Source organism: Lepisma saccharinum, chromosome 2 (genome assembly GCF_977018435.1).
Source record: "Lepisma saccharinum chromosome 2, izLepSacc3.1, whole genome shotgun sequence".
NCBI lineage: Eukaryota > Metazoa > Arthropoda > Insecta > Zygentoma > Lepismatidae > Lepisma > Lepisma saccharinum.
The window spans coordinates 37,793,678-37,804,467 of record NC_139230.1 but is presented as its reverse complement, the minus strand read 5'-3'; positions in this window follow the sequence as shown (position 1 = coordinate 37,804,467).

Sequence of the window (10,790 nt, the reverse complement as noted above, 5' to 3'; positions counted from 1 at the left end):
CTTTCACGTGCAAATTTTCTGTACAAGCTGTGTATTCAAAGGGACGGTGGCGACTGGAAGTTATGTACAACAGGAAGCAAGAGCATGCCATCAGCATCCTTAGCCATCTGTTCACTAGGTTCCACTAGAATACTCAACAGTTGATCGAATGAGCTTGCTATGGTTACTTAATATGGCTGGGATTTTGTTACTTTAAAATAAAAAAAATAATAAAAAAAGCCAAATACATTGATCAGTTAGTTTCAAGTGGGAAATGTTAGCTGGGGGTTTCTTTGGTGGAGCCTTGGGGTTAGCTGGCGAGATGCTCTTATGCTTTAACATGGTGACAATGAGACAGCTGTGGGGATGCTTTGTTAAAATTTTGCATCCCCCGCATTCCCCTCATTTCGAGCCCAAGTAGCCAAATGGTTAGCGGCTCTTGCCTTTGGTGCTAGCGGTCCCGGGTTCGACCCCTCAGTGAGAGCTCTCAAAATGCCTGCGTTGACCCAGCGCGGCGTCGTGAAAACAATTTGGAAGCTACTTGAAAAGAAGTAGTCTCGAAAGTCAGAAAACGGAATCGATGAAACTCGATGCGCTGATTACGCGTCACCGAATCTAAGAAAAGCTGTTCCGACAGGCTCTGCCCTTCAGAGGGCAGTTGAGCCATGGAGTTTTCAGTTCAGTTTATGGCATTTCTGTAACCTTATCCTGTTTTCTTTTCGTTTTCACCAGAGACGGGACAGCATTTCGTAGTGTTTCTGTAAATTCTTCTCCCTCCCCTTCTACGAACGATATTGAATGAGAATGAACCTGCCAATACCAGGCTCAGAAAACCACCTCGATCTCAAGCCGAATGTTTTCAGAAGTGAGCTTCAAACTCGCAAAACACGAACACGTGCAAATTCACAGAACACAATAGACATTGCAATGCTGCACAGCCCAGTGTCGAGACCTGTATGGTCTAGGAGACGATGCAAAATCACAAATGTCGCCAAACTCGGCTGTACCAGGGAACGGGTGGTATGGTTTGGAGAAATCTGATATCATTGTTTTCTGCCACCTCTCCGTTGACTAAATAGGTGCAGCAGGTGCATGGTTAGAACAGTGCGTTGAGTTTGTAAATTTCTGTTCTATTGTGAAGTCATATCGAAACAAAAAGCAAGTTAAGTTTTATGTGCAGTGGCGGCGATTGGGTTCCAAAACCGGGGGCGCAAGGTGGCGGGGCGCAAAGACAGTATATTTCCCTTTGTAGATAAGGTTTAGCATAATGCGGGGTAAAAGTGGCGAAAAGTGGGGGGAGGCAACTAACCCCCTCGCTACTCCCCCTAATCACCGTCATTGTTTCTGTGGATCAACAGGGAATAGAGAAGCACAAAAGAGGACTGCAGAGCTTCAAGGTAGAAAACAAAGTGTTCAGCAAATGATTCTTGGTCAATCATACCCTTCGGGTTTACCTTTCTTTGAAGATCTCTGTTAAGCGTTGATTAATGTATATTCCTTTGAGTAACCTAAACAAGCTGAAGTTCCGCGCTTTCATGGAAAACAAAAACGTACCGACAAGCTCATACCAGACTCATACCAAGCTCATACCAAGGAACAACTATGTTTGTAGATGCAACGAAAAATAATGCAGGACATTAGGGCAAAAGTGTCAGGGGAAAAAAATGGGTTTATAAAAATGAAACTAGACATGATAGATTGCTATATATCTGACGTTGTAGTAGGCACCAATCTATCGTGTCACCTTCCTGCAACAGCAAAACGGAGAGAAGAAAATATACGAGAAAGCACAATCAATTCAAAAGAATAAATAATAATTAATCTTGTAATTCTAAGAAAATTCTTCAAGTACTCACCTTCCATAGATAGATAGTTTAGAACCAGCTGGATGTCTTCGAAACCACTAAGAATTGCTTGGTTGTCTGAAAGAAAGGAAAACAATGTTGTAATCAATAATTAGGGAACATCGTTACGAAAGTGTGTCGCTCATTACCTTGTGTCATCTACAAGACTTCCGTGGACCATATCAGTTTGTTTGACTTTGTTTTAAGTCCACTTTATGCACAGAAAGGCTAATTGGGACTGAACCTACAGTTTAAAGTGGGAAACGAACCACTATGTGCCTCCACCGGGTAACCACCCGGGGTTTTTGATTATCACTACGCCATCATATTAGTGGTGCCATCACTTGAAGACGAAATAGCCTGGCTGATTCAAAGCAAACCCTTATCTGTGCTCTTACCATGCTTTCCGTGTGACTTAACCTTGGTGTTCGATCACGAGGGTTAACCTTTAAGACAATAATTAAGAAACAAAATGGTGCTGTGTATCGTGCTAAATATAAAAATATAAATATAGTAAGTAAAAAACTATGATTCCCTACATTTATTTGTGTGTATACAAAATAAAGTTGCCATTGCACCATGCCGTGAAGGCGTATTTGTGGAAGTGATGAGTTCAGCATCACGCTTCAACCGCCTTTACCCCACACAGCTGCCATCAGGTCCCATTTATTAGAGCCTGAGTGAATTCTAGAGCTACTTCATCACCTGAAATAACATACCCTGGGAATCAAATCCGTCTCTACTGCGTAGCATTCGGACACCCTACCGGGTATGTGGGTGTGTATGTGTCTTTATATATACACTTTATTTTTCTTAAGTCGGAAGGGTGTGGCATCGAATTTTCCCTTGGTGAATGAAGCCTGATGATTGCTTCCCCGCATATAAAGTGGAAGACCTTGTCCTACGGAAGGTCGTGGTGCTGACCACTGCACTAAGTAGCGTTCCTGCTCTTGAACCTACCCCTATCGTGCTCCTTGTTCTGCCAGAAACCAAAGGCTATGTATACCCTGTCCCAGCTAACTGTAGAGCAAGGCCGCTCATAGCGTCAGAGAAGCGAGGGAAATCCAGAGAGAATCAGTAGACGCTGATGGGAAGACTGGTAACTTCAGTCGCTTTCCCCCACTCCACGCAATTTCGTTCCTCTCACGTGTTCATTGGTGGAGCCGTTTCGAGTCACTACTTGCGCAGAGACTTGCTTTCGTTTGCCTGCTCACAGTTAGCTGGGACGGAGTATAGACCGACTGGAGCGAACCTCACCTATTCAAGCAGCTCGGTGTTAATTACTGCCGCCAGTTTTGTCTAAATCAGAGGACACGTGACACCTTGATTGCAAGGCGATGATTCTCGAACCCTAGTCAGCCATGAGTGTATAACTGTGTTTGTTCCATTGCCCATTTCACAAGTTAATCATGCATCCTCGTCGTCGCTGTTAAACAAAGATGTAGAAAAGCGAATGATAATGCCCTAATGAGTGGAATTAAGCTGCAGCAAAAAAATATGGATACATAACTGAAAATAAGTCAAATATGTTAATGTAATAAGCAGCGGCTCAAGGTAAAGGTGGATTTTTTGTGCCCTTTACTTTTCACCCTGCCGTTTTCTATCCTGGCCCTTCCACCTTCCACCAATAAAAACAAACGTAAACATGTTAGATTTATTTACGGTTTTATTGACGGAAAATAATATCCTTATTTTTTTAAAAAAAAAATAGTTTAAGTGTTACTTTTAAGGCTCGGATGGGCCTTTTATTGCTGCCAGGGCAGTTGCTTTCGAGTTTTCCCCTCCTTTCAAAAAACCGATAGGATATTCCAAAATCCGAAAAATTACACGTGCTTAGAATTACTTGTACAGCATTCGAATAATTAATATTCGTGTGGTTTTCTTTCGCTGTTGCCTAGAAATTCTCAATAGTATTACGTGGAAACGAAACCATTGAACACGTTTATTGTAGGTATGTATTTATTTAATACCTACGTAATGGTATCAAAATAACAAAAATCTCTTACCTTAAATTGCTACATGAGATTGCAATATACTTATTATGTTATGCAGCAGTAATTTCGATCACATATCTACACAAATCGAACTCCTTTTCAAACAAATAGTGAAGCTTATATAATCAGAAAATAAGGTTCGGACGCTTCCGAGGGTAGTATCATGTCTTGAGATTTTCCTGAATTTCTGGTATTTTTCTTAATTTTCCTTCATGTGACAACACTGCGCCGAGAAGTGCGGTTACTGCTGTATATCGATGTCGTCTGCGCATTTTTTATTCCAGTCAACTTGTGAATGCTGTTTCATTTCTTGCTCTCTGATTGGCTGTTGGAAAGTTACGGTGCTGTGATTGTGAGAATATCTTGTTTGCGCTGTACGTTAGGTTAGGTTAGATTAGATTAGAAAGCAGCAAATTTGCGCTAAAAAATAGGAAATTAAACATTCTCACATGCGCGGGTTTCGCTTATCGGAGACTTGTTGCAGTCTTATCTTGAGCATGGGCGAAGGACTCTTCGTACTGACGTCAGTAACGGCCGAGTAAGTGGCGGGAGGTTAAAGGGGGTAGGATTCGGTCAGGAATTTCATTCAGTGGCGGATCATGGAATGACTTGGAAAAACTTAGTGTTTTTGTATCATGTTCTGAAACACGAGGAAAGGTCAGATTAAACGCTACATCGTGTTTACGGAATTATCTTTGTCGTTAATTTCTGGGGAACATTTCCAAAATCCCCTTTTTTGATAATATTGTATATGTTTCTCTTTTTTTAAGAAAACTACACGAACTACTCGCTTAACCACACTAACACATTATGTCCCCATTATTAGCACTTCAGTCGGCCTCTCTGGCGGAGTGGTCAGCGTATCTTCCCACGAACCCGAAACTCGAACCATGGTCAGGCATGGATGTAGTTTCCTGTTGGTCCTATCATCCGTTCAGCCCCATCATCGTCGCGATTAACGCACACAAGTAGAAAAGCGACGTAAAGTTTCACTGTCTTTATTATCACATTGTAGTTCAACGTATGCCCGAAAATTGATGTGGGCTTTGTTTCTTTTAAAAGAGAGGTTATTAAACATCAGCAGAATTTGGAACGTTCGCACAATTGAAAAAATCGTTGTCTCGTTCGCCATCTTGAAATTAGTTTAAAAATTTCTTTCAAATACAATATAAGCCCAATTCCACAAAATATCAACAAGAATTGTAGCTCAGGAGCTCCAAGTGTGCTGCAGTCATCGTAGTCAAAATGAATGTTTGTATTCTTTTAACCTCTACTAAACTCAGCACTACATTTTAAATGTTCGAGTGACAAGCCGAAAAAATTCTCAAAAATTGCTGAGAGTATTGTTTCTTTAATATCCGAAAATGTAGTCTACACAGAGGTTTGAATATATCAATAGAATTTGTAGCGATCTCAACATTTGAAAATCAAAATTTTCCATCACCATCTTGAACTGCCTTGAGGGCCTTTCAATATCAGGCATCCGCTGTATGAAAACTCAGATTAAAAGCTCTAAATTTGATGCAGTTATCATGGCCACATTATTGATGACGTGTCCCCATTTCAACATGCTAAACGTTATATCTCGATTGGTAGCTTACTATTACTGATAGATTTGTTGTTCATGAAAGAACATGTAATCTACACTAAGGTAAACAGCATTTTAAGTATTTTAAGTGATCGCAAGACAAAAAGTTCGACTTCTTGCCCACCATTAACCGTTAACCGATTTCGTTCAAATGCAACAGAAAACCCTTGAGATATCGAACCGCTGTAAAAAGGTTCAGTTCAATAACGTTAAATTTACCGCAGTTATCGTAGTTAACTAGTTATATGTCCACTGCATTATTAAACTGCACTTTGTATTTTTTTTAAATGTTATTTTCAAAGATATATGTTTACATATGTCCTAAAATCTGCTTAATTCCTTACACTCTGAAAATGATTCGAGATAGAGTTTTGAAGTTAGCGCAAATTCGTCTTTCCTCCTCCATCCTCAAATTTGTCGTCCAATTTCTCTCTTAAAAAGAAAACAGTAGAGGAGAAGGTCTAAATATGGGCGAAGGTTTAAATATGGGTTTTGGAGTTATGCGCCCCCGGGTGCTGCAGCCTGGCAGAGACTATTGGAACTGGTTATCTGTCAAGGACAAAGGTTGCGGCGCCAATTCGCAAGAGAAATTGGAGGTTAGTTTCGGCCTTGGACGCTGTTATAGAATTGCGACCTCCGAAAACTTTTTGCAGGTATGATTTAACTCAGCGTTTTCTGAATTCTCATCTGCTTTGTATAGGTTATGATATTAGCGGTACAGAAAAGAAATGTGGGCTTTTATAATGCCATGATTTGTATGTGAAATATGTACCACAGAGAGCGAAAATAAATCGAAGAAGAAAAATAGCGTGATGGTCTAAATATGGGCTATAACATGAGGTCTAATGTTGAGATCACATTTTCAACAAATATTGGGATTTTTTTTTTTAATTTCGATTTTTCCCATTCCGCGTGATTTTCAAAACAACAGATTATTCATAAATATGAATTTTATAATGTTTTTGCGATAAATGACTGTCTTTTTAATTTTAATTGCTTTTTGTGATATTGCCACTAGTAGCCCATATTTAGACCTCAATTTTGAAATACATCATTTTACCATTTTTTGGAAATTGCTTTTTTTTTAAAAAAAAATGGAGACCTTCTATACTTTAGCATGCTATTGCATTTAAGTATATATTTCACAGATATACATTTTAAAAGCAGGTGCTTGATATATTAATTTTTTTCCTCCGAAAATGACAACATAAAAAGGGGGGGGGCAATATTTAGACCTTTTCATCTACCATTCCAGACCTTAAAAGTACATTACCTGCCCGCTGAAACAATTTTACCTAAATGACTCTAAACTTAAGGCAGTTATCTCAGCCACAAAATTGGCGAGTTGGAAGTTCTTGCCTCCCCCATGCACACACATCCCAAATCAACCATGCTAGTAAATAAAGAAAAACTGTAGTTGCTAATATTGAGAACGGAGGAGTGAAAGGAAATTAGAAAGAATGAAATGAACAAAAAATGGGAAGATGGCAGTGTGGAAAATAATGGATAGAATTTGAAATGTTGAAAAAGGAAGGAAAAAGTTATAATGAAAGACCAGAAAAATATCGGGAGATGCATGTAAAAATATTTACTAGACTAGAGAGAATCAAGAGTAGTATTAATATGTTATTATTGTGAGTAAAGGATAAACGTAAAAATGTGAGAAAATAAAATCAACAAGAATCTGCATTTATTAACATAAAGAGAGAAATGCGACAACCATAAGTTCTAAAAAATAGACTGAGGATGGGAAAAAGAAGGAATATTAGTTGATAATGCTGAGAAAATAGGAAAAAGGGGAAGTATTAAGAAAAAAAATGAAACTGGAGAATAATTTTGCTAATGTTGTGAGTGAGGAGTAAAATGATATAACTAATTTCATAAAAATGGAAAATCCGAGGAGCTACATTTATAAATATGGGCAACTTAGACCTTTATAGTGAAATAAAATGCTAATATTGGGGCAAAACAAATTAGTAGTGTTATGGGAAAATAAATTAAAATAAAATTTAAGCTTGATATAACAAAATGGACAGCTAATTGACACAAAGAAGAATATGCAATTGTTAATGCATAGAGAAAAGGAAGAGAGGCAAGTCAAAGAAATTAAAACGAAGAAACAGGGACTGAATTTTCTGAACATTCAGAATAAAGGAAAGACGAAAATATTCCTCGAAATCACAATAACATTTTCCACTGTCTTCCATGTTAAAAAAAAATTCTGCTTATTTACTCACAGCTAATGACTTCCACAAAATTTCATCCGAATTTCATCGAAATTTCGATTGTTCCTCCTTGAAGCAAACCGATCCCTATTTAAAACGTATATTTGTTTTAGGCTTGCCCCATAATGTGACGGCTAAACTGAAGGTCAAATTTCGATTAATATATGTTTGCAAAAATTCGTTTTCCTGGAATTAGTAATATTTTCGCAGGAAGATATTTTGAATATACAGACGAATATGCCCTAGATTTAATAACGGGTGGGGCAAATTTACTAGATCAAGTTCGGATACGTATTTCTGTGCTTACAACGAAAGTTAAACAAACCTTTCCATCTTCCCTACGTTCGTGTACGTCTATCTTACTGGAATATATGCTCGTAGAGTGGCATGCATAAGTATTACCAAGCCAATTCTCAACTACAATGTATATTTTAATTTTTTACGCAGTGAGAACATCAAGAATTGAAATAAAACAACAATTAATCCGCTAACAACTTCTGCACCTGCATACGTAAATGTTCCTAAAAAAATACGTAGAATGCAAAAAAAAAAAGAGTTATAAAAATTACGTGGTATTTTCATGAAACACTATGGTATGTATTTATAATTTACCTAATTACCAATTTCCGTAAATTTTGATACTCCACTGAACCTCGTCAAACCCGATTATCGCTAAATCACCACAAGATATCGAACTGTTCGTTTGTCAAGAATCAAAAAGTTTAAATCTATAATATTCGGGAAGGGAGATACACTTACATATTTACGTTGTAATTTTAAAAGGCCGGAAGACGCTTTTTCTGGGAATTTTCGGCAAACGATCCGGACAGCAACACTTAATTTAAATTAGATACCTGAACATTTCAGCTAAAGAGACTAGTTCGCCAAAACCTTTCTTGTCAACTCCTTGCAATGTGAAGGACAGTCCCAACTGCGAGATAATTCGACAAAAAGCAGCGAATCCAAGACAAATGAGCATCTATTAATTAGTTGATGAATAAAAACAGTGACTTGTACTTACTCTTTGCGAAAAAGGAAGTCTCGTGGTTGGGTCCCCTCAAGAAAGAAAAACTCGCAAAAATCACTTCAACACAACAGTCAGCAGAAGACGACGAACGACTGCTACCTCGTACACCCGATTAACACGCCCTCTGTTGGCGCGGGCGCATATGAATGATTCCGAGATCAGCGACCAATCAGCGACGACGTGAAAAGCAGAATATGACGTAATCTTAGCATGACAGCACTTCAGCTGAAAACTTACTGTCGCTTTCCTAGTGGAATTTTGTGTTTATATTTATTAAGATAAGTCAGATCATGTGCGTATAAATTTTGCCGGGGTTTCTAAGCAGTTTGTTTTCTTTAAAATTTTGAAATTGGAAATTATTTTAGTCCATACAAAGGAAGGATTAAAAGGAGGGTAGAGGGGTCGGTCGCACCCCCTTGAAACCCTTGAGGGAGGTCGTGGTCACTAGCGTACGCAAGATTATTTTTGGGGTGAGGGCTGAACTTGTAGAATTGAATGGTGCGTTCAGTGGCGCAGGAAAGTTGTTTCTGGTTTATCTGGAGGTACAAAATTCTCTTGAAAAAAAATCATCCTACAAAAAAATGTTCGAAATAAAAAGTTGATAGTTTGGAAGGGGAAGTTTAGTGGTGCAACAAAAGAACACCCCCTCCCCCTCTTGTAGGTGGGGCGGGGGGCAACTTTGAAATTTCAAATAGAAGCCCCTATTTTTTATTACAGATTCGGATTTTACGGAAAAAAATACATAAGTTTTGTCTGAAACATTTTTTTCGATTTTTGATAGATGGCGCTATAATCGACAAATTTTCATTTCTTGAATGTTTACACTTTAAAACCAATGTATTTCATTTCGCAATTCATTTAAATTCAAAAAATAAAACATTTTTGTTCCAGGACTTGAAATTGTTGTAAAACAAATTCCTTTGTTTAGGTTTAACACTTCCTTCAGTAGTAAATTGATTGACTGTACGTTGAAACGAAGCGAAAGAACGCACCCTGCCTGGAAAACGCTCAGTATAAACAACGACAGCTTGACGGAGATTCCTGCCAGATTCTCCATACACGAGAACCATTTCAATTTTCTATTCTACAGTTAATACATCCATTGATATTAAAAAGTATCAACAGCGTAGTCAAATTAATCGCTCGGAGCATTCTTGTGATCTAAAAAACAATGAAAAACAAACAATGATTTAACAGGAAAAGTCTAAAAAGGAACTGTTTCTTGAAATTGTTTTATTTTTTTATTTTATTTTTCTGTTGTAGCTTTGTTAAGCATCTTTGACACAACAATAAAAAAAATAAACAAATATTGAATCTAACTTTTAAATGTTGTAAATAGACGAATTACCAGCTTAATGAAATCTCAAAAGATTTGTCAAGAATTAGTACAAAGTTCATGCACGAGAATGTTTTATTTTTTGAATTTAAATGAATTGCGAAATGAAATACATTGGTTTTAAAGTGTAAACATTCAAGAAACGAAAATTTGTCGATTATAGCGCCATCTATCAAAAATCGAAAGAAATGTTTTAGACAAAACTTATGTATTTTTTTCCGTAAAATCCGAATCTGTAATAAAAAATAGGGGCTTCTATTTGAAATTTCACAGTTGCCCCCCGCCCCACCTACAAGAGGGGGAGGGGGTGTTCTTTTGTTGCACCACTAAACTTCCCCCTCCAAACTATCAACTTTTTATTTCGAACATTTTTTTGTAGGATGATTTTTTTTCAAGATATTCAATTGATTCAGGTTAAAAAAAACCACCCGTTATGTAGGGGGTGGAAATCGAATGGGCAGAGCAGGGGTGCCCATCCCCCAAGGCTAATAGCGCGTCCCCCCAAATCTTGTCATGCACCTCCCCCCCTAAATGCTTAAGTTAATCTCAAATGTCATTAAGTAAATTATATCAATATACATTTAAACAGTGTTTGTGAGTGGAGAATAAGATTTTAAAAATCCATAATTTGAGTACTTAACACAAATTGTTACCCAAATTTAAAATAAATTCACCCTGACCGAGCCAAATAACGTGCTGCAGTTGTCTGTTAACCGAAACTGGCTTGTTCGTGTGACCGATTCAATTATTGTTTCACGAGACATACAGCTAGAAATTCCCAAGACCCGGGCTAGAGT